The sequence below is a fragment of the Notechis scutatus genome, chromosome 4, assembly GCF_049901735.1.
Source record: "Notechis scutatus isolate UNSWTSFEM ecotype Mainland chromosome 4, rNotScu1.2, whole genome shotgun sequence".
Lineage (NCBI taxonomy): Eukaryota > Metazoa > Chordata > Lepidosauria > Squamata > Elapidae > Notechis > Notechis scutatus.
In genome coordinates, this window is record NC_142012.1 from 140,915,146 (window position 1) to 140,941,156 (window position 26,011).

Sequence of the window (26,011 nt, forward strand, 5' to 3'; positions counted from 1 at the left end):
AATAATTCTGTGTAGCTCTGTTGTGGTTTTCCAGAGCATCCTGCTCTCCCTCTCTAACTCCTAAGTGGAAAGGAATGAAACAAGAATGCACCTTGTCACCTATCCTTTTCAACTCCAATAGGCTCCCTGTTTTTTTTTTTTTTTTTTTGTAAGAAGTGGAATTTTATCCAATGCTTTCCAAATGAACCCATTTCAATTTTTTTATATGGATAAAATATAGCCTTCTTCTCTACACCTCAAGTGGGCTTCAGATGTTTCTACAGGCTTCCTGGAGAGCAGGGGTGTCAAACTAAAGGCCCAGGGCCCGAATATGGCCCACGGGGTGCTTAGATCTGGCGCGTGGGGCCTCCCTGTAAACAGTGAAGGACTGGTTTGGTTTTTCCGGTTTGTCGGCTTCAGCGAGCGGTAGGGATTTCGTGGCTGCGCGATCCCTGCCGCTAGCCGTTTTGGGGCTCCGACCGGACGGGTGCGGAGCAAGGCTGCCCTGCAGGGGTAGCTGAAGGTAAGGGGATCCGGAGGAAGGGTTTGGGGTGTTGCAGATCCCCTCCCTGGCCGGCAGAACCCCCTTTTACCAGGGCGGTGCAGCGGCGGTCCGCAATGGCCGCCACAAAGAAGTTGACAGCCGGGCAAGTATGCGCAGGAGGAAGAAGAGAAAGTTATTGAAAGTGAAAGTTCTTTTTGGTCGACCCAGGGCTTTGAGATTTATCTAATTTAATTCCTGGAAAAGATGGTTTTTGATGTTTTCCACAAGAAAAAAAAAAGCGGCTATTTTGAGTGCTGAAAGGAAAGTTTACTCTCCCTCCGACGGAATTAAGCCGGAAGGGAGAGGATAAGAAAATATAAAAATTTGGATCTTGTTGGAGGAGATGCCTTGAAGACTTGAGGACAGAAATATAATCTTAATAAGGCTTTAAAATATAGATTTGGACTCTTTTTTTTTATTTGTTTGATACCACCCCTGGAAGAGGAAGGGGGAATTTGGGCTTGCTTGGAGTTATTGAGGATTGTGGATTTTGGGATTGTTTTGCCTTTCTCTCGGAATATTTGGTTGGTGTAAGAAGAAAGAGGAATAAAGAAAAGAAAAGATTTATTTATAATGGCTTTCCTTTTTGAAGACCTGAGGGATGAATATGAGCAAACAAAAGCAGCCTGCAAAGATGGCATGGAAAAAGCTTTTCTATTTCTAGAAATGGCGCTGGTCAATTACCAACAGACAATGGAACAGATGGAAACGGAAGAAGAACAACAAGGAAGAGACGAAGACGCCATCTTCATTGAATCCCAAAACTTATCTAAGGAAGAAGGAAGGAAGAGAGCAAGGAAAATGAAGGACTTAAGATCTAAAAAACATTTGAGAAAGAGAAAAATATGATGCAAAGTAAATATAATGATAATAAACAAGAGAAAAAGGGAACGCTACAGAGAAGGGATCCCAGCAAGGCAGAGGTTAGAAGAAGAAGGGGGTAGGAAGATTTGGTGGGGGAAGAAAGAAAGGGGAAAGGCGGAGAAAAGCCTCAAAGCTTTAAAATTGGATGGGAGAAGAGGGATTTTTTTTAGAGACAAAGGATGAAATATAAATTTCTGTAAGAAAGATTCTGCTAAGGTACAGAAGATGGTATTGTAACATTTATATTTGAAATAGTAAATTAGAATGGTTTAAGATTTAATAAGAAATTAAAATGTTGAAGTTTTTAATAATGATTGATTTTTAAAATGTAATAAAATATCGAAGGAAAGGAGGATACAATGTATTTAAACATTTTTGGTGGATAGAATGTACCAAGCAGAACCAAATTGGGTATTTGTTATGTTGAATGTTAATTTTACTAACTTAGGGGGGAGGATAGAAAGGCATCATACTCTGATTAGTGATTTCAGGAGAAATTCTTTTTATTATAAGAAGAGATAGAGGGACAATGAATGGGCAAAAGATACAAATTTAATGATTTAATTAAGATGGATTAAATAAGATAGAATTGTGAAGAGTGATAAGCGCTATTATTTTAGCCCATGCAAAGAGAGGTAACTGGGGCCAAGGTACTTTACTAAAAGATTTTTTTATGTTTGTTTGTGTTTGTTTGTGTTTTATGAGAATACTGGGGAAATTATTGTAGAAAGACAGGGAAAGATTTAATATGTAATGATTTGTTTGTTGTTGAAACTTTTAATAAAACTTGTTTTAAAAAAAAAAAAAAAAAAACAGTGAAGGACTGGTTTGCGGTATCTCTGACAGCAAAAATGGAGCTCAGGAGGGCCGCATACTCCATTTTTTCTGGCAGAGAGTTGCAGGAAGCTGTTGCAACTGAAAACAGAGCTTAGGAGCCCGTTTTCTCAGGCAGAGTGCTCGGGCGACCACAGGTGCCCCCGACATGAATGGCATTGAGTTGGCCACACCCACCCTGGCTACACCCACTCCAGCCTCCCGAGGTCAAACGACCTTGATGTGGCCCTCATGAAATTGAGTTTGACACCCCTGATGTAGAGAATAAAGTCTAGTCATCAAAACAGGGCAAAATCAAAAACTGTTATGTTCTCCAAAAGACCTGCAACTTGCCACCACTCTGGAAAACTGATGATATCTGCAATGATCAGTCCAACATATTCTAGAGTGGAATCTTTTTTCAAGCATTGCCATTAAGAATGAACAATTAAGAGCTGTTCATATAATGTTGCAACTACTATAAGGGCTTGGGCATATAATATTGCAAATACTATTCTGTGTTATGCAAATCATAATGGTAATAATCATGTCTCCAGCTGCAATAAAAATCTATAGAGGAAAGGTCATGAGCCTTTTGGCTTATGGCACCCAGATATATAATTACCATAATTTGGCTGTTCTGTAAGCCATCAAATGTAAATGTTTAAGGACCTTGCTGTGAGTTCCCAGTGTGTTCTCAACCCCTTGCTAAGACAGAAATTCAGTTTCACTTCCACAGAGACTCATATATAGCTTTGCTGCTTGAAATTTGGGTTGAAACTCATTTTCTTTGAGAGTTTCCTGGCCTCCTTGACTTTACAAGAGACATTCACATCATGGATGGCAAAAATCGATTAAAATGTAAATGTTGTGGCATATTTGATGAACAAATGATTTCAGTTAAAAAAAGACTGATACAAATTGAAAAAAAAAAGTATTTTCAGCTCAGATTCTGAAAGATTTAAAGGATATCCTAATTTGTTTAGGTTCACCCTGATAACATGTTCCACTTGACTCACATTATAACCCATTAATGTTTTTGATTTAAGATTTTGCCATTAGCAATGCTGAAAGTTTTAATAAACAATTTTCTGCAAATTGCTTATTGGAGGAATTTAATATGTTCTGCATGTACTTCTTAACTGTACAGCTTGGCCCAAGGATCTAATAACTAATAAAGAAGGTAGGATGATCACAAGAAAAACATACACATTGAGGCAATACCTTTATGAAGAGTTACATGGTATTTGCAGACTTATCTGGTGTGGGATGCAATTTCTGGATGACCATTATTTCAACAAATCATTAAAACTTTTTTTTAACCTCTTTTCAGGCGTCTAGTTGTGACCCATATTTTGGTAGCTCATCTATATGCTTAAGTCTCATTTCAAATGTTAGGTCATAATCAAGATATCTTTCCATAAGATAAGGTTCTAATTGTAAAGGACAGTAGTGGGTAAGTTGGAGGGATAGAGCTGAATCACTGGTGTAGGAGTTAAGGTGCTGATCTAGAAACCAGACTACTGTGAGTTCTAGGTAGAAACTTTAGGCACAAAAAAGCCAGTGGATTAACTTTGGGCCAGTCACTCTCTCTCAAACCAACCTACCTCAGGAGGTTGTTGTGAAAAAAATAGGAGGAGGAAGGAGTATTAGATCCATAGTAATAAAGATGAAAAGATAAAAAGATACAAATCAAGCAAACAAATAAATAAACTTTGGGGTGATTTTTTGTTTTAGTGATGTTGGAGATTCCTCCCTCCCTCCCTTCTTTCCATTACATTTGGTAGTCATTTTACTACTTCAAAAAGATAGAAAATCAAAATCTAGCATAGTTGTTAGAGGGAGGCTTGTAGGCTTTTCTTGTTTTTTTCTTTTTAAAGTGAGCATTAGTCTGGTCTGTATAGTGTTAGGCATAAGAACCAAGGTTTAGAAATATTGAATCTGGCAAGGTTTCTTCTTCTGTACCACTATGAAAAGTAGGGCTCATTGCACCCAAATATCCATATGCAACTGATGATGGTTAGATTATGTGGTAGTGATATAGATATTGTATTCATACAACATTGAATCCAAGATTAACACAATCATGGGTTCTTTAATTTATCCAATTTTTCTGTGTTCTTTTGACACATTAAGACATACATTAACTACACTGTTTCATTTGTACAGTAACTTGTGGTTATTGTTTTGGACATCAATATATTGTGGAACATAGCCAATTTTCTTCCCTAGAAAACTGATCCAAATTTTCTGTTTCTGCTGTGAAAAGCAGTCCAGGAAGAGAGATCAGTTGGGCAATGGGGGAAATGGCCAAGGTTTTCTGGAGTTGTTTGTCTGCGTGCTGTGTGCTATCATGCTGACCATTTGTGATCTGGATTATTTTCTCTTCTTCTTTTTCCAAATGATTTTTATTGTTTTTCCTCCAGTACAAATCAAATTTACATTTTCAGCAGCATTTTGCATCGACATGCAATATTATCTTATACTGTCTATCAACTATTCATATACACCACCAATGATTATTGTCCTTACTTATGCTTGTTATTAATATCTATCTTCATCTATTTTACATATCTATATATCATTCTCTTAAGGATTCTTCTATATAATCTTCACTTTCCATTCCTTATCTCTATTTTCTAACCATTCGTACAATCTATGCCAAATTGAGTAATAATCAAATTCTTCTTTTTCCTTCATTTTTAGTGTAAGCATATCCATTTCTGCAGTCTGTTATTTTTTTGTAAGACTAATTCTTCTGTTGGAACATTAGTCCCTTTCCACATTTGCCCATAAGCTATTCTGGCTGCTGTTAGAATATGTAAAATTATGTTATTAAAGATTATTTTCTCTTCTAACTGACAGCTGATGATTTTCTGTTACCTGTTCTTTTAACAAAAGACATCAGATATTGAATCTGAGTTTCCTAGCTGAACATCCTTTAAAGGTTATTGCCATTACCTGGACTAGTTTGATAATATAACTCAGGATTGTTTGCACTGAGACTGAGATTAATATACTTTTTACAACTAGAAATAGGATATCATTTATTTTATATACAACACACAACATCCATCCTGCCATAATTTTGAAGGATTCTTGGTGTTTAAACAAAAATTAAGATTATTTTTTTCATAAAATCATTAAAAATATGATTAATTAACCATAAAACATCTCAACTTCTCAATAATTCAGCAGCCTTCAATGTGCAGCACAGATAACATTATGTGCCAAATGGCTTCCATATAAGCTCTGTATTTAGTTGATTCCAGAAGGTAGCCAAAGTAGGGCTCTATCTAATTTTTATTGAGAACGGGGGCTATTCCAAGACCTGGTGCTATTATTGAAAATCATCTACGAGCTTCAACTTCTTTCAGCTCCCCAAAGTAGTATTTCCTGGCAAGATCAAATTGGTTGAGTATCTCTAATAGGAAGATGTGGTTTTGAAGGTAATTTTGTGCTAAGATGTAAAGGGATTTTAATGAGAAGAAAACTAAGAAGCCAAATGGTAAGAAATGCAGGCGCTGATGTCCCTCATCAGCAAATGCTGACTAACATGGGTGGGCACAAGAAGGATTATAAGGCAAAGTGCAAAATATCCAGAAATATTGAAACTGTGGAGAGAAAAAAATTGGAAGTAGAAAAGCACTAGAAATTTGGAGAAAATAAAGTGTATCCATTAATAATCATGCAAACCTTTTGTGATCTAACATTTTATGAATACACAATGCAATATGTTTAATGGTTTATTCACACTGGTGTCATTTATTAAATGTGAAAGTATAATTTAATCATTAATTAAATTTTAAAAAGTTTTTAAATATTTCTCTTGTGCCTTTTTTTAAGCCTAGTCAAGAAAAGAGCTACTAATTTCTAGTTAAAAAATCAGCAGTCAACAAGCCCCAAGCTAATCAGAACTTGAATTCTATTTCTTTCCTTCCTTTAATAGTAGAATTCTCTCATCTACATGAGAGAGCGGAAATGCGTCTTTGTCTTGCACTTGACAGATGTCTTCTGTAGTACAGGTAGTCCTTGACTTACAACAGTTCATTTAGTGACCATTCAAAGTTGCAATGGCACTGACAAAAGTGACTTATGACCATTGTTCACGCTTTACAACTGTTGCAGCATCCCCATGGTCACATAAGCAAAATTTTGATGCCTGGCAAGGGATTCATATTTATTATGGTTGCAGGGCTTTTGTGACATTTTGGCAAGCAAAATCAATGGTGAATCCATTGCTGTGGCTCCAGAGCCATGGGTTGGAGCTGTAAGTCGCATCTGGAAAGCACTGCGGCAGATAGAAGTGACTGCTGTTGCCACCTCCATGGCCTGCCTGCTGCTCTCGCAGTGCCTTGCACAGTACAGTGAAATTTAGCACACTTCACAATGGGGAAGATGGGATCCTGTCCTCCTCCTGGAGTCCATTACAATGTGGAGCCACAATGTGACCCTGCCCCACTTGCGCCTGGTACAGCAGCGGCATCGGCCATGGGATGGGTCAGGCCAGGGTCTCAGGGTAGAGAGCATGTTGTGCATCTCCCTGAATGACTGAGGTGCATCCAGCACCAACAAGGGCCGGAAGTTGCTGCCCGCTGTTTCCTGCTGCAGGCTGTCGGGCAGCGAGACCCAGCTAGAGATGAGATGCTGGAGAATCAAAATCAGAAGGGGGGAAGAGGGGGGAGAGAGAGAGAGAGAGACAGACAGACACACACATACACACGAGAGACAGAGACACACACACACAGAGACAGCAACAGAGACAGACACACACAGAGACAGACACACACAGAGAGAGACACACACAGAAAGAAACAGAGAGAGAGACAGAGTGAGACACACACAGAGAGAGACAGAGAGAGACAGAGACACACAGAAACAGAGAGACACACACACAGACATACACACAGAGACAGACACACACACACACACACACACACACAGAGACAGAGACAGAGACAGAGGAGAGAGAAGAAGGTGAACAACACACCCAAGCTTGGGCATGGCAAGAGGTGGCTGAGAGGGGAGGGGTGGTCATTGATTTCATAAATGCAGCACGCTATAGCTTTTTATAGATAGCATAAAGGTAAAAAACGATATCTTCATTTTAGATATCAAAAGTGTTTTGTGCTTCCCGGTGTTTTCTTTTCTGTGGGAAGTGGGTCCAAATGGCTTTTGGAGTGTTTAAGGTTGAAGACCCCTGATCTAGACCCTTAACTTTCTAAATTCCACATTCTAGTCTTCTTTTACTATTTTTCAACAAGTAAAGCTTTTCTTTTCAAGTCTTACACTTACATAGAGCTTCTTTCATCCAGGGTAAAAGAAGATTCATGTGATGACCCGTAGTCTCTCAAAATAACCCCAAACCCAAAACATACATTAAAGTCCGGTAATGCCTTCAACTTAATTTCACTGTTTTATTAGGCACAGTTTAAAGTCACAAAAGTAAGTAATGAGGCAAAAGGAAACCAAAACAAACCTCACTGACAAGAGTTCCGAAGCAAGCCAAGATAATTAATCATACATTCCAGGAAGATAATGGGGAGAGTCCATGGGAAGAACACCAACAAAGATAAACCTCTTTCAAAGGAAACACTAAACTTTGACTCCAGCAATTCTGACTATGCAGTTACAAACTTATATACATAGCTTCCAGCTGCAAGCCACGAGGAGGATCATGGTAATCTCCGGAGTAGACCTCACTTTTCCCTGATCCTCTTCTCTCTGCATGCCCTAGGATGGATAAGGGATGGGCCTGGATCCTCTTCTGATTGCTCAGCCGGCCTCTGCCCTTCCCCAGCCTCCTCCACCACCTCTGGAGCCACACCTACACTCCCTGTTGGCTGTTCCTCCTCTTCCTCAGAGTCAGTCTAGACTAGGGGCATGACATTATCCCCCCTGCAGGGCCCCCTCCCATGGGACCAGGTGGACAAGGACATTGAGGAAACCAAGCGTGAAAGTCCTGGACCAAACAAGGAGCATGAACATCAGTAGCATCGACCCAGGTGAAGTCCTGTGGTCCATAACCTTTCCATGCCACCAAATACTGAAACTGGCCCTGCAATTGGCGTGAATCTCGGATGCTATCCACTTTGTACTTCTCCTCTCCCAGAGGGGCTACTGGGGCTGGCTGTGATGGAGCCGATCTATGCAGACTGTCGGCCGAGGCAGGGACTAACAGAGAATGATGAAAAACAGGATGAGTATGCATGGTCCGTGGCAGGGAGAGATGATAAGCCACAGGATTGATCACTGTCTTGACCGGAAAAGGTCCCAAGTAACGGTGATCGAGCTTTTTCGATGGTTGCGTTGTTGGTAAGTATCGAGTAGAGAGCCAAACCCGATCACCCACCACTAAAGGCGGAACATTGTGACAATGTCATTCTCCAAACCGTTTATAGTCCTCCTTGGCTCTCTCTAATTGATCATGGACCATGTGGTGCATGGATTTTAACTCCTGCAAGAATGTATCCACTTCCGGAACTGGGGAATCAGACAGGGCTAAAGGGAAAAGTCGTGGATGAAACCCATAGTTAGTCACCGGCAGCACTTCCACCCAATTGTCTTGTTGAGTATTGCTGAAACAGAATAGTATTCACTCTCTCCGTCCCCCATCAGTTTTGGGGTGATGAGCAGACGACAGACACGCCTGGACCTGCAATTTCGCGAGTAGGGTCTGCCAGAAGCATGCCATAAATTGTACCCCCCGATCTGATACTATGCGGTCTGGTAACCCATGCAACCGGAAAATATGGGAGATAAACAATTGAGCCATTATCTTGGCCGATGGAAGACCCACACACGGGGGCCATTTTAGTCAACATATCCAGCACCACCAAAATGGTTGTAGCACCATTTGATGGTGGTAACTCAACGATGAATTCCAATGAAACTGCCCCCCACAGTCATTCTGGCATGGGCAAAGGCTGCAAGAGACCAGGGGGTGCACCAGGAGCATACTTGGCTTGGTGACAGATCCCACAGGACACCACATATCCTGAAACATCATGTTTAAGTCTTGGCCACCAAAATGTCCTAGAGATGAGGTGCAGTGTTTTGAACACCCCAAAGTGTCCCGCCGCCGGACTATCATGACATTGATGTAAAATAAGGCCTCGAAGAGGACCTCCAGGCACGTAAGTGTGATCACGGAACCAAAACAGTTCCCCAATATACTCCCAAGGAGTCTCTTGTCTCCCATTCTCATCCAATTCTCAATGTCGAGCTGCCACAAATGGGTCCTGCCACTGCGCCTCCTGAATCCTCACTTAAAGGCCCACAGGTTCCTCGGTGGCCGCAAACTGCTCCAACGGAATCACCATCCAGGGCAAGATTTCATCCTCCCTTTGGATATACTCGGGCTTCCGAGATAGGGCATTGGCATGTTGATTCCCTCCACTCGAAACATAGATCACCCAGAAATCAAATCGAGCAAAGAATAAGGACCATCTCACCTGACGCTGGTTCAATGTCTGAGCTGTACGAAGGTGTTCCAAATTGCGATGATCTGTCTGAACCTCAATTTGGAACCACCTCTAGAGCCAAACTCCCACTCCCTGTTGGCTGTTCCTTCTCTTCCTCAGAGTCAGTCTCCACCAGGGGCATGACAATTCACCTGGCATAATAAGGCTTGTCTTTCAGAAGGTTCTTAACTTCTGGAAAATCAATAATGAACAACTTCCTAAATTAGTTAAGAGAGGAAGTGGGTGAACCCAGTATCTCTTTAAAAGTGCCAAACTGTGGTTTAGGCAAGATGTTTTATGGTTCCCAGAACTGCCAAACCCACTAGAAATTGCTATTTTACAGTCTTATAGGAAGATTCCATATAGATCCATCCAGATCCATTTACCATTTCCTCTATTTGCTGTCTTCAGTCTCCCACTCCAGTGCAAAAAACAAAATACAGTCTCACATTCATTTTCCTGAAAATATTCCTGAACAGATTTCAGGGAAACATTAAAAAATGTCACATGGTAACTGTTGACCACTGAGAGTGGAAGCTATATTATAATTCAAATTGGAAGACAGATGGATGTCAGGGCTTTCTTTCTATTTTAATTTTGTAGACTTACTAATGTTTTAGTATTGCTTAAATATTTTTCATTTTGGACTGTATGGAAGTCATAAACTTATAAAAGAAAATGAAGAACTAGGTTGAATCCTGAAAATTGTTATGACCAATTTTATTTCAATTAAATCAAACTATGCATTACCAGTTTAACTGCAGAGACTAAAGAATGATATTTTCTAAGTAAATTCTATCAGCCTTGAGTTAAAATATGAATTCATCAGATATTTGAAAAGTAATTTACTTTAAAAAAAAAACCTCTCTACTTTATTAATACCTCATTACGCATATTTGAAAGCTACAAGTCAGTATTATGCAGTTTCCCAAATAGAATGCACCCTCATAGCTTATAGAGGTAAATTGAAAATGAAATTTGTCAAGAAGATGATTGATATCTAAAAGTGTTTTGTTTTCAGTGACTGGCACTGCCAAGTTACAACCATCTATCATCTAACAGGTAATTAACCATATTTCTCATCATGAACGTTCAATCCTGCTGTTTCATTATTGAAATACCACAAATCAGTAAGCACCTGAATGCAGATAGAATTTCTTGTCATGGCCAAAGAAAATGCTCTGTGACTCTGTTATGTTTGAGGAAAAGTCAATGAAATGTAAAGCTCAAAATGTTAAGGAGACACATTTCTGTTTTGTATTTTGTGGAGATGTTTATAGATTTCAGAAATGCTTATTACATATTGAAGCACTCAACTACTCATTCTTTTTTTCCACAGATTTTAAGTATAGAAGTACTCAGTAACTCATGATTTGGTTAACTGTTCGTCTCTTCAAGATGCATGGGAAGTATTGCTGAGCTTATACTATTAGACTCTATTTCAGCAGAAACTAGAGGAAAAGTATAAAATACATTGTAAAAATAAAATAAAAGTATAAATACATTGGAATAGCAATTGTCATATTTGAAGTTGATTAACTTCTAATAGGTATTTGCCATTTCTTCAGCTAAAATAAGGAATAAAGTGGTGTTTATTGGACTACTGATTATGTGAAATGGAAACTGGATTGTGTCAAAAGGGTACAAGTGACTTACAACATGAAGCTGTGCAAAGACCCTCCTAGCCATGATTACTACCTATTCCTTGAATATGTGAGTCTAGAAAGAACTTAGATTGCACACTGGCTCTGTTTGGAAAAGTGCCACCTCATTCCTTTGGCAAACATTTTTCTTTAACTGTAGGAGTTTTCAAAACGGAATGGAACATCAACATAATCTTCATCTATAGCCAAATATATCAGGATTCATAGCATTATTGGCCTACCACCTTTTTTATTTATATAGTTGCCTTTGTAGCAAACCAGTCACTGGTACTTTAGGAAAATATGCAAAAAATTAATATAATAATATGAATGGGGTTTTTTATCAAGTAGAAAAAAGGGCAAGAACATATCTAACTTAAATCTGAATTGATGTCTGTCTCTGTCTCTCCATTAGCTGTATGAATTATCATATACTCATCTAGTGTGTGAATCATACATGGTTCTCTATTGTGCTATATTTGCATGGATCACATATTTTTTACCAATACAAAAATTAAACTGGAGAACAAAAACAAGAAATAGATTAAGAACTCTGTGACCTGAAAGGGGTCTATGAACAGGAATGGGAAAGTCAGTAGATATTAGTCACATAGAAAACATGACAAGGAGAATAAATATATTTAAAAATGATCATTACACATTTGTCCTTTTGGTTTACTCCAATTTCTCCCTGTAACTTTCTTCTTCAACTATTGAACCATTTTGTTCCCTGCCATCCTACACCTATCAGCAGGTTGTCTGCATTGCTTATACTTGACCTTTGCAATTACATAATTCATAAAACATTTTCTCTCTAGGCAACCACTAGGATGCTAAACATTTCTTCAATAGAGTGAATTTATATAATACTATATAATCAGGATATTTTATCCTTTGAGTTACTACTTCTTACATTTCCTTTGTTTCAAATAATTGCAATTTCACCCACGGCTCTGAAATTTTGTGTATAAATGAAATTACATCTTTTATATAAACATAGAACTATGGCCAAGTTTGAAGCCCAGCAAGATCTTTATTCAAAGAAAACAATTATAAAAAGGTTCAGGAGATGTCCTTCTTTTTCTTTTCCTAGTGTGTGTTTCTCCTACTTGTATACTTTACACCTATAGATTAATGCACATTATTAGACAAGTCTGCTTTTAGGATCACAAGAATTGAACAAATCAACCAGTCTTTTGAAAAGCCCAGCAATGAGGAAAATAAATATTATGGAAGTGGACAATAAAGGTTTTTGCAACTAATGCTAGTGCAAAAATCAATTTATAACATTTAACAATCAATTTATAAATCAATTTATAACATCCTGTTTTATCAATATGTTCATGCATAATTATTTTATTACTGGTTAAAAGTTTTATATCAATAAAGTTAGATAATATAAGAGAAATAGAAGATTTTCTAAGTCAGGCATGTAATATTATTCATTTAAGATAAAACAAGAAACGTAATTTCTATTTTGAGCAATCAGGATTTTCAAAAAAGTTAAGGAGCCTTCTGAATCTTTTTTTAAAAGAAAAATATAACTTGGATAGAAAATAAATTTGAAATACTTTTATTGAACTTTTGTGGTCATATCCTCTGTGAAATTGGTAGTGAATTATTTCTAAGGAGTTTTATTGAACAATGCTATTTATATTAAATTCCACATTAAAAATGGAAATTTCCTATATTAAAACAAGAGTGATGATAATTAGTGCAATGAATTAAAATTGCAATAGCATACACTATATTCGTAGTGCTTTACAGCCCTCTCTAAGCAGTTTACAGAATCAGTATATTGCCCCCAACAATCTGGGTCATCATTTTACAATCTGGGAAGAATAGAAAGCTGAGTCACCCTTGAGCTGGTCAGAATTGAATTCCTGTCAGTGAGCAGTTAGTTAGCCTGCAATACTGCATTCTAACCACTGTGCCACCATGGCAATACATTGGGCAATACATTGTTATATTGTATGCACAAGGGCCTATGCATCTGGAACTAAGATGTTATGACCTGAGGTCTATCCCTTACAGATTTGTTTATGATGTCTCAATGCAAGTACAAAATGGCAGAGTTTGCATCACAATATTGTGATGCACATTTATCATTTATTTGTCCCCTAATTCCTTGATGACTACTGTGAAGGGAATGTTTGAGCACTCTTTTCAATACAATTTCAGAGTTTACTTTGAGTGTGATGAATTAGCTGCCTGATTTTTTTGGATCCCATTAGCAAGAATCATTAGGACAAATGTAGGAAAAATAGAAGACAGTATATGCAATGATACTTAAAAATCCTATACTACACGAGTGAAATTTTACATGCCTTATTCCATCATAACATAGGAAAAATTATTCCACTTGTGGAAAAAACTTAGCATTCAATTTGAGTAAGTGTAGGGTAATAGAATTAAAAGGATCATAATGATTAAAAATAATATTGCACTCCAAAGTACTGTTACCAGGCATGGTTCTACTTCATGTTCACATTTGTTTTTGTGATCTGGATTGTTCACAAATGCTGTACTGAACAAGTTCCTGGTGGGACCATATAGCAGAGTTCTACCTTTTCTCTGTTTTATATATTTCCTCTAAAGGGTTTGGAATAGCTATAGAAGAAATAGCAAACTGGCTTGGATGGATTAAAGAATATATTTCAGCTTTAAAACATTTTTAGTTTAAGTCTCAAATGGTAGAAAGCACAAAGGACAATAAATGCAGCTCAAAATGAGATTTTGGCAGAGAAAGCACTATTCATGGTCTATTAGTTGGCCATAAATTACTTGAGAAAAAATTGGGAACCAGTGAACAAGTTTGGGGAAAGCACATTGTTTTACCCATATATATTCTAGAAAGATAGGAATTTTTCACAGAAAAATGGAAACAGATTGTAGCAGGTTGACAGGCTGGGAACACAGAAGGACCCACATAAACTTCATTATACTTTTCTTTCACCAGTTTAAAGTGATATAACTTACATTCCAGAGTGATCTATTAAAATGGGATGTAATGGCACATAATGCTGCAAACATGAGTATAAAATTGGAGCCATAATGCTGTCAAGGACAAAGAGTAAACAACATCAGTGGAAGGAATCGGAGCAGGTAAAACTGTTTATGAAATGACCAGTTTGAATATACATGGGGCTCTAGCTGCTTTTCAGCTATCTGGAAGTCCTTGTCATATTTTCCATCAATCTCCTTTTTAGTAAGCCTATGTTTCTTCATGAGACATGGTTTCTATGTCCTCTGATTCTTGCATTCATGGTAACACTCTGAATCTATTTCATTGTAACTCTATCTCTTAAAAAAGGCCACACACCTGATGTAACCAACATATTTCAGGTCCTTGTTTACTCAGAATTCTCACAGGCTTTAATTTGTTTCACTCAATTGAAGAAGGATTATCTCTGAATGCATTGAATAGCATTATTAATATAATGTAATTGTAGATCTGAAAGAGCTTCCCAGGGTTGGTTTCTTTCCCCAGAGAGGCATTGGGCATCATGTTCACTTCTAGATGAGATGCGTGGCACACAACTCAAATAAATAAATAAATGAATGAACAAATACATACATACATACATACATACATACATACATACATACATACATACATATTGACTTTGTGATGCTTGAGAAGTGAGGAAATCAACACAAGATTCCTTTGACATTGGACTCCCTTTCTATAATGGTATAATAATTATAATAAAGAAGACTGTGATGAAATTATCTGTGTTGTTGGTGTGGCTGAAACCCAGAATTGCAAGCTAGCAGACGAGTTCCCCAAACTTTATTAAATCCTAATTGACAACACAGTTAGCACTTCAGTCTGTACTGAGATTTAAACCTTACCTCCCTCTCTCCTCCCACTCTCCATATATATATCCCTGCCCCACAAGATTGAATGAGCAACCCATAGAAATATTACAATGGTCCTCACATCCTCCTAAGATTATGTGGCTAAAATTTGGCACCAGAGTCATTTTTGCCTTATTGAACAAAATAACAATGAAAATAGGTATGTTAAAGTTCTACTATGCACAATATCCTGTTTTTGCACTGAATTCTCCCAGGTGTCTTAGCCCTCTCCCCCCTTCAAGCCAATAATTTTACCCAGAACCCTCTAGAGAAGTGTCAGCTGATGATCTCAGAGGACAATTTATAAACAAAAACGAATTCTCCTTTAGCCCTGCAGAAATGCTGCCTGACCTTGCTTTATACAACACTGGAGTAGATAAGAATTGAATTTTAGGATGAACTGATATAATAAAGGAGTAGAATTAATTCATACTATAAAGTAAAATAGTATTAAATAAATGATAAATAAAATAATATGATTAGATAGGGAAAAAATTCTGAATGTTTTTTTTTAAACAAATCTCTGGCAAGCTATTCAAATGAATTTACTGTTAACATCCACAGAAGAAATATAAAAGAGTGACATGTGGCACTGAAGATTTCTTATTATATCCAACAGCAATGCACATATGTGATATATGACATCCTTCCATAAATCCTAAACTTACACAATATGCTAATCCTTGATTCCATTTTTTTAAAAAAATGATTATACCCTGCTGGTATGAGCAAAGGCATACTAAAATCAGTTTTCTATGCTTTTCCAACAATGAAATGCAAGACTGCGCGCTATGTAGCCAATACTTACCATATGTTAGAAGTTAATCCAGTAGACTTTAGTCACTGGTATGATTTGCGTAACTAAAAATCTCCCATTTTTAAAGCAGTAACCACAGTCTCCTTTATTATTATTATTAGTCTTCCTCCATCAACCATTAGAAAAATGTTACTATTAGACAGAGAATGAGCTCCTCTCCTGATACCACTCCAGTTTTTTTATGGCTTTTTGTATGACATAATTCCAGCTAGATATAAGGAGGGGGAAACCAGCATTTAAATCATTCATGGAAATTAATAAAAACTCACACATTTATTCACCGTATTATGCAGAGCAGCTTTAAGACTGATCTGGTATATTGCAAGTTTTGTGAAGCAATTAAGAAGGATATTACCTTATGCAGTTAAAAATTAGAATGTGCTACATATTTCATAGCAAAAAAGATGAATACACACACACACACACACACACACACACACACTATCCATAAAGCTGGCAATTAATTGTTATTAAAATGGCTGCAATTTTATATTCCTTTTAACCGTAGGAACAAAATTGCATTGATATAGAAATATTTATGCGTAATACATTTCTATAGTAGTTTTTTTAATATGAAGTCATACTGGTAGAAATATGCCACAGATTGCAGTATGTGGAAATTAATATCACTTTGAATTGTAATAATAACATAGGGATACAATTATTAGTTTCCATTTTTATACTTTATATGAAACTTATCTTAAGAATCATCATGGGTTTACTTTTTCACAATAAACAGTACTAGATTCGGAATACTAGCACTACCACTACACTTACACAGTCTCATTCCACACATACAAATTCATGAGTGTTGAAAGTAATGTCTTAATTTTTAATATGAAATTAAACAACTACTATTCCTAATTTTGTTAGTGTTACCTGCAGCATAAAGATGGCCCTGCAAACTTGCCAACTACAGGTAGTCCTCAGTTTATGACCACAATTGAGCCCAAAATTTGTGTTGGTAAGCGAGACAGTTGTTAAGTGAATTTTGCCCCATTTTACGACCTCTTGCCATAGTTATTAACTGAATCACTGCAGTTGTTAAGTTAGTAACATGGTTGTTAAGTGAATCTGGCTTCCCCATTGACTTTGCTTGCCAGAAGGTGACCACATGACCCCAGGATACTGTAACCATCATAATTATGAGTCAGTTGCCAAAGATCTGAATTTTGATCACACGACAATGGGGATGCTGCAATGGTCATAAGTGTGAAAACTGGTCAGAAATCACTTTTTTCAATGCCACTGGAACTTTGAACAGTCATTAGATAAACTGTTGTAAGTCGAGGACCACTTGTATTTTATAACTTAAAGGCCAGGCAGCACTGGCTGTCACTACTGCTGAGAATCAGCTTTCTGATAATTATTGATTTCTACTGTTTCCTTAGCCGTCACTCTTTATCTATGCAAAAAAAAAAGTAGATCAAGGACATGTCACATAATTTTTTTACAGAATGATTTGGAGAATAATGTTGATAGTATAATTCTCCTTTAAAACTATTTCTGATCAGCTTGAATATAAAGCATGTAGCCACAAGAAACATAAATATGTTGATTTTCTACCTTGTCAGACTAAAGGTCTACATAAGTAAACTATGTTTCCTATTAGGTGGATTTTGGAAGCAGGATATGTGCTCTAGTACTGGGGTCTCCAACATTGGCAACTTTAAGACTTGTGGACTTCAACTCCCAGAATTCCTCAGCCAGCTTTCCACAAGACTTAAAGTTGCTAAGGTTGGAGATTCCTGCTCTAGAATATCAGCATGAACAGTAATATAAAGAGGCTACAGTTGTTCAGACAGAGCTCCTATTGGACACTTGGCTCCTGGTACAACAAGTGAATGGTCATGTCTAGGAAGGCCTTTGTACAGATTCATCTGGTGTGCCCATTGTGTCTGTTACTTAGTCAGCCTGCTCATGGACACTCATGCCCTGGTTATTTCCAGTTTGGTATTACAACATGTTTTGCTTGAGTCTGCTCCTTAATTGGTCCAAAATAAAACAATGTGAATAAGTAGCAATAGCAAAAGCACTTAGACTTATATACACAGTGCTTTACAGCTCTCTAAGGCCTGGGTTCTTATTTTACCGCTCAGAATTGAACTCCTGGAGTAAGCAGTGAGTTAGCTCTGCAGTACTGCCTTCTAACCACTGTGCCACCATGGCTCTAGGGGTGAACCTTGGTATGCCCATGCAATACCAGTACTTTATGAGCTGCACTGGTTTCCTATAGAATTCTGGACGCAATTCAAGATACTGGTTATTGTCCATAAAGCATTTCTTGGCATAAGACTGGACTGTTTGTGAAACCATTTGTCCTGAACTGTTTCTGCTTATCCAATGAGATCTGGTAGGATGGGCGTGTTTTGGGTCCCTTCTATGAAATACTATCTCTTAGCAGAACTGAGGAGGCATATATTTTCAATTGCAGAACTTCTATGGAGCATTATTCCTACTCTTTTGAAGCTATTCTGGTTTCTGTTCATCACTACATTGCTTAACAAAGTGCTATTGAAGAAGCCCTATCTTTTGTCTGCTCTCAGTCTCTCACTATTGAGCTGTACTGGATAACTCTGAGTTCTAATATTGTAAGAAAAATGAAAATGTCCCTCTGTTCACTTAATTGTATCATGCATAACATTAACATTTTAATTGCTCTACATCAGAAACTTTTAATAGTATCTTGATCAATTTGTTGACCTTATTAACCTGCTCTCACCACCCTGCCTTCTCCCTTGTGAAACTTTTTAAAAAGTTTTTGGCCAAAACCACGTGCGCAAATGATTTTACTTATTTATTTATTTAGTAATCTGGTTGTTCATTTCATACAAGTGGTATACAAAGGTGGTATACAAAGGTGGGTGGTATATAAAGACAATGAATTTTTTAAAAAAAACCTACTACCAGTAAGATAATTCTCAGACTAATCATTCCTGCTCCAGCAGAGTGTTTTTCCATCCTGAATTTCATTGCAGTTGGTCTTGCTATAATCTTTATTTGTTAACTCAGCTGTATTACTTAATCAAATAAGTAAATAACCTAAAACATTTTAAGACTGTCTTATGGTTTTGCAAACATATATCATTAGTGCAGCTTTGAAATTTGAATAAATAATATTAAGACATTTCCCTACAAATGTGGAAGTAAAAAGGTGAAATGAATACATGAAACAAAATGATGTACATTCAGTTAACATTAACATTATGTTCATGCAATACATAATTGTAATTGCAATTTTAGTAGTGTAGACTGAAATCCCTCCATACTAATAACATGAATGTCCAGGTCTAAAAGATATTTAATTCCATTCTGAATTGTTTTATAGAGCATTCAGCTATTTAAAAATATTGCTTATTCCAGAGTATGTATAATGTGGTCTTTAATATCCTGAAAATCAAATAATCAAGTAAAGGCAGGTACATGTCCATGTAATTTACTAAAAAAGTATAGTTAATACACTTTTAATATTTTGCATAATTTTTGTATTATTACCAATTGAATTCTACTTTAAAAATACTTGGTTTCATAGCCAAATATTCCAAATTAAAAAGGTGATCTCTTTTTCACTTACATTCCAAGTATTTCCCAGTATTCTTATGAAAATATGCATTTCACAAAGTATGAAATAGATTTCTATTTAACACATTATATGTTGATTATATTAACCTCTTTGAAAATGGATCTGAATTAGTTAATTTTACTGTTTATAATATTATCCAAATTTCATTTAATATGTACTAACAATCCATATAAAAACTATAATAATGAACTGTCAAGCATTTTAGTAGCAATTTACAAGATGAGGACAAAATAGTATTCTTGATACAAGAAAATTTGCTGAAAAAGATCATGGATTTGATATTATTTCATCTAATTGGACTCAGAACAAACTTTGTGCTTGGTGGAGCTTTCTTACCAATAAATGCATCATATAACAATATTAGCATTGCTTAAAATAGGCAGTGAAAGTCACAGTCACATGATCTGTATTTTGGACTCCATAGAAATGGTAAATAGTTCTTGAATATGACTATATATCATGTACAGCTATTACCATGTGAATTCCAAATTTTTGTCTTTTCTAGAGCAATCTTTCTTAGAGTTAGATACAAATAGAACTTCTCTAAGTTATGGAACTTTGGCATATTACATTCAACAATAATGTCCACTGCTAACAGTTTATACAAAATACTATTTTTTTTTTTTAAAACAAGTTTTATTAATTTTTAAAACACACAAATTATCATTATTCATTACATGTTTAAACCTTTTTCCATTGTAAATTTAACAAGTCAGATAAATTATGATTCTGTTTTAAACCATTTCCATATAATATACCAAAACCTCTTATTCAATTTCTCTTTACTTCTCTTTACTCTTATTCAATATCATTATTATTATTTCATCTGATTCTTTCTGACTTAGTTACCATTATTCTCATTCTATATTTCTACAAGTTTTTACCAATTCTCCCCCCCAAAAAAACATATACACACAACACACAAAACATAAAAATATCTTTTTGGAAAGTAACTTGGACCCAGGTGTCTCTCTCTTCATGGACTTCAATTATATTCATGCTCATCTTACATATCATTACTTATTTTATTTACCATTCTAAGCCTTCTATATTAACTTCTCCACATATTTCACACTTCTTAATTCTACCTTAATTAATCATCTTAGTTTAAATCATTATATTTGTATCTTTTGTCCATTTTTTATCATCCCTTTGTCTCATCCCTTATGAAAAAAAAGAAAATCAGTTTCTCCTGAAATCATTAATCAGAGTATGATGCCTTTCTATCTCCCCCCCTAAGTTAATCAAATTAATCTTTAAAATAATATCTAATACCCAATCAGATTTTGCTTGGTACATTCTATCTAACTAATACATCCAACACAATTAAGTGCATAATTAGAGAATAAATCCAAATATTAAAAAGAAATACTATAATAAAAATTTTATAATAACATTAAAACCAATCATTTTTAAACATTTTAACATTTTAATCTCTTATCAACTCTTAAACCATTGCAATACTACCATCTCATCTTATGTACCTTGCAAAATCTTTTTTTTAAAAAAAAAAATATATATATACTTTATCCATTATCCATAAAAAATTCCTTTTTTCCATTTAATTTCAAAACATTGTAGCTTTTCTCCACCTTTTCCCTTTCTTTCTTTTCCCAACAAACCTTTCTACCCCCCCTTCTTCTAGCCTCTGCCTTACCGGCTTCCCTTCTCTGTCGTATTTCTTTTCCCCTTTGTTTACAATCATCATATTGGTTTTGCACTTTATTTTTCCCTTTCTTAAATGTTTTTTTAAATCTTAAGTCCTTAAATCCTTTAGTTTTCTTCTTTTCTCTTCTTTTCTTTTCTTTCTCTCTTCCTTTTTTTCTGGATCAAATTCTGAGATTCATTAAAGATGGCTCCTTCCTTTCTTTCTTGTTCCTCTGCTGTCTTCATCTGTTGTAATTTTTGTTGATAATTAGTAAGCGCCATTTCTAAGAAAAGGAAAGCTTCTTCCACACCATTTCTTAGTTCCTCAACAGAAAGAGCCATTATAAATCTTTTCTTTTCTTTTCTCCTTCTTTCTTCTTACAACAACCAGAATATTCAGAAGAAAATAAAAAAGATAAAACAGTCCCAAAGTTATCAATCAGTCCAAACCAAGGCAGAGTTCTCACTTTCTCCTTCTGGGGTAATATCAATCAAAGAGAAAGAAAGTCCAAATCTGTTTAAAATCTTATTACAATATATTCTAGTCTTCAAATCCTTAAGGCATCTGCTCCAACAAATCTTAGCATACAAATATTTTCTTTTTAATCCTCTCTTCCCACTCATCGCTTAAAACCAATTTCCACCTAAAAAATAGGTTTCTTAATATCCAGTTATTTATTCCGTAGGAAAAGAGGGAAAGCTATCCTTTCAGCACCTTCAAGCAGCCGCTTTTTTCCTCTTCTGGCAGGTATTATTCAGAAAGTCATACTTTTCAGGAATTTTATTAAATATGTCTTAGAGTCCTAGGAGCCAAGAAAAACTTTCTCCTCTCAATCACTTTCTCCACTTCCTCCTGCGCATTCTTACCCGGCTGCCAGCTTCTTTGTGGCGGCCATTACGGACCCGCCGCTGCACCGTCCCTGGGAAAAGGGGGTTCTGCCGGCCAGGGAGGGGGTCTGCAACACCCCAGTCCCTTCTCCGGATCCCCCTACCTTCAGCTGCCCCTGCAGGGCAGCCTAGCTCCGCACCCGTGTGGGTCGGAGCCCCAAAAACGGCTAGCGCGGCAGGGATCGCGCAGCTTCGCAAATCCCTGCCGCTCGCGAAGCCGACAAACCGGAAGCCTCACAAAATACTATTTTTGACTACTTAATTGACTAGAAGAGTTTGATAAGAAAGTCAAACTATTGGAGAACATTACTTAAAGCTTTGAATAATAATTGAGTGAATGCATTTACTATATTTGACATTATTAAAGCCAGAAGTTTATTTTACATATTGGACATATTTTAAAAATTATGCTAATCATACTTCTGATTTCATTTTCACCCAGAACTTTGACCCACTCATAACCATACCACTGTGCAACATTAGCTAACTATAACAAATAATCCATAGCAATTGGATTATTGGAATCCATAGTACTTGGAAGAGGTATTTACCATACTTGACTGATTGTAATAAACATTATCAAATAAAGATGCTATTATTTAAAATCTAATTTACTTCAACATTGTTCAATATACATTTCCATTCTTTTCTGGCTTTGCAATCCATCCTTCTTGTACCCATATCAACACATAGATAACAGAATAACAGAGTTGGAAGGGATTTTGGAGGTGTTCTAGCCCAATACTCTGCTCAAGCAGAAAATCCTATACCATTTCAGAATAAAGATTAATAATTGGAAGGGACCTTGGAAGTCTCCAACCCCTGCTGAGGCAGTTTTCCAATCTCTTCTTAAAAACCTCCAGTGTTGGAGCACCCACAACTTCTGAGGGCAAGTTGTTCCACTGATTAATTGTTCTGTCAGGAAATTTCTCCTAAATTCTAGGTTGGATTTCTCATTGATTAGATTCATAAACTGACTTCTGTTCTTCTTCTTAATTAATTATTTCATTCTTTTCACCATTTAAAATTTGGACTAGAAGACTTCCAAGGTCCCTGCCAGTTGTTAATATTTATTCTGTTACTCTGTTATTCTGTTAATCTTCTCATTGGAAAGCAATCTAATTGTATGTAATAAGCAATCAACATTATTTTTCTATTTTGTAATAACAATAGGGAAAAATCATGGTAGTGAGTCTTATTATTGATCTGGGGAGTGACAGAACCATATGTACAGCTTACTGTGTGGGAATATTCTTTGCATGACTGACCCATTCTTGAAAGAAGCCAAGACAATATTTCATTATGCCCTACATATTTTACATCAACATTAGAATGCCATAGTGTTCTCCTTTGATTGGATAATGCCGGCTCTATGTAATCCCTAGATCATACTTTAATAACCTAATGATGATTTCAATGTATACTGCAAAGCAACCAGCTGTGGATTTTACAGAAGCAATATATAAACATTATTGTGATTCATTCCTCTGCCCCACTTTTAGGGAGATTTATTAACATGTTTAGTCCAGCCTTAATCAAACACACATTTCCTGTAATAAAATGTTGGTAATTGGAAAAGTAAGAAATACAAGATACTCATCAGTCATCATTATAGCTATTTCCCACCAATGAAAATAAATTTGGTTAGCCAGTCAAGACAAACAGGAAAAAAAAAAAAAAAAACAAGCCACCTATTACTAGTCATTATATTGGTAGAGCTGTTGGAAGTTCAGTTCAGTTGGAACTGGGTTCAGTTCCAAGTGGGGAAAAAGACACTGGAAACATGGAGGCTGTTTGGAAAGATGGTTTAATGGTGGACAGGATCACATGCTCTGGATGAAGGAAGAAGGAAAAAGGGCTGAGATGCTGAGAGACCCTTAGTTTTATAATCTCTGTTGGGCCCCACCTTAGTGTTTCCTGTTCCTGTGCAATAAATGTATCCCATTGGCTGTCAGACTCCCAGGGGCGGGGGTCTTAACTAACTTTGTAGCCTTTGTCTGGACCACATGACTTCACCTGAGTGTTGGCTGATACAATCTTCCCAGGCCAGGTGGTGAGATAAGGTAGAGGCCTTTATTATGTAGAGTACTCTGGCCTAGGCATTAATGGCTCATTAGAAAAGGTGGAGTTTCTGCCTCTCTGAGGTGGGTTTCTGCTTCTGAGTTTCAACTCTTTTTAGGGGAAATAGTCTGCCTTTTTAATATTTCCCAGTATATTTCATTTTTCTAGGAGAGGGGTGGGCACTAACTTGCTAAAGAACAAATGGTGATTTATGCAAGTGGTTTACATTTACATTCTGTCTATTATTATTGGAAAGAATAGCTATTTCTACTATTTTTTAAAAAAAATACTATTCTTTCTGCTGCTGCTATTAAAATTAAGCAGAACTAACTAAAATTGTAATGAAACATTATAATAACCAGCCTAGCAATGGTACAACAATATGAGAAATCAGGCTCTACATATATGCTGTTGTACATATTTAATATTAAGGGAAGATTGAGAATGAGATCACATAGAAATGGTTATCAGATAAGATACCTGCAATTATAATATGCAAACACTGTTTTTCTATTACAAGAAAAGAATGAGAAAGTAGGAGTCATGAATATGGCATGTGGTTAAAACCAAAAAATTCTGCAAAGGTAAAAATGGCATATGAATTGTTAAAAGTAGCCTGCTCATGTAATCATAATTGTCATTTCATAATAATAATAATAGAGATGTATTATTTATATTGTTTGAAGTTTTTCAAAAGACTTAAAATAGTCAAGAGACAATTTTGCCAAAATCCCTGTAACATTACAACATTGCTTTTTCTATACTTGATTTGACGGGCCTTAAAAGCATGATTGCCAGTGTTTCACTTAAATGGTAACTGTAGCTGTAGGAGTTCTAATCATTCTTGGATGGTTTATTTTCACATTGCTGCTTTTCTGATACTGCCTTCTTTGGGAAATCATATAGCTAAATGGGAAAATTATGATTAAATTAGTCAACAAGCAGGAATCAACAAATTGTTCTGACCTTGTTTGAGACATTTTGTCCTTGAAGCTAAAGGGGAGAAAACAAAATAAACTTTAAAAAGTCTTCTAGGATGTATATTTTTTTAAAAAACAACAACTCTAAACCAATGAAGCGCTCTCTCTCTCTCTCTCTCTCTCTGTATATATATATATATATATATATATATATATATATATATATATATATATATATATATATATATATATATATATATATATATATATGTAAGATTAAGAGTATCTTGGTGACGTTTCAGCAAGGTCCCACTTGCCATCCTCAGGCTGGTACTTTCAGCTTCGTGCTAGTGCAAGCAGTGTGTGATCGGAGCTGCTGTCTCTCTATAAATACTGGTGGTGGGGGCTGGTGTGCTGGGCTGGTTGGCTGCACTGCTGCCTCTTGATTGGTTGATGGAGTTGATGTTGGTATAAAGGGCTGTGTGATGGCCTTGTGAGTTTCGTTGTGGATATATCCTGGATCTTGTGCTGTAATCTCCTGGGTCGTTTGTTTTGTAGTGATCTTTTTTTCCATTAGCCTCAGCAAAATTCTCCACAAACACAATATCAGGACAGCCTTCGGCACTGACCAAAAAAATAGCCAACATCCTAAGAAACCCCAAAGACAAGATCCAGCTAGAAAACCAAGGAGTTTATGAAATACCATGCAACAATTGCCCAGCCACATACATTGGACAAACCAACAGGAGAATAAATGCACGCATCGCAGAACACAAAAATGCAGTCAGAAGAGAAGAAAATACTTCCTCCCTCTTCCAGCACCTTAAAGCCACAGGACATGAAATTAATTTTGAAGGAACCAAATTAATATCCAACACTGAATACTCCAGCAAGAGAATAATCAGGGAAGCCATCGAGATAGAGAAAC

The 26,011-nt window shown here is 36.4% G+C and overlaps 1 long non-coding RNA gene across 3 annotated transcripts in view; it reads left to right on the forward strand.

Annotated features, from left to right (window-relative positions):
• The window catches only part of LOC148130945 (uncharacterized), a 62,755-nt gene that overhangs the window by 17,541 nt on the left and 19,203 nt on the right, over positions 1-26,011 (forward strand). The gene's annotated exons all lie outside the window — the stretch shown is intronic.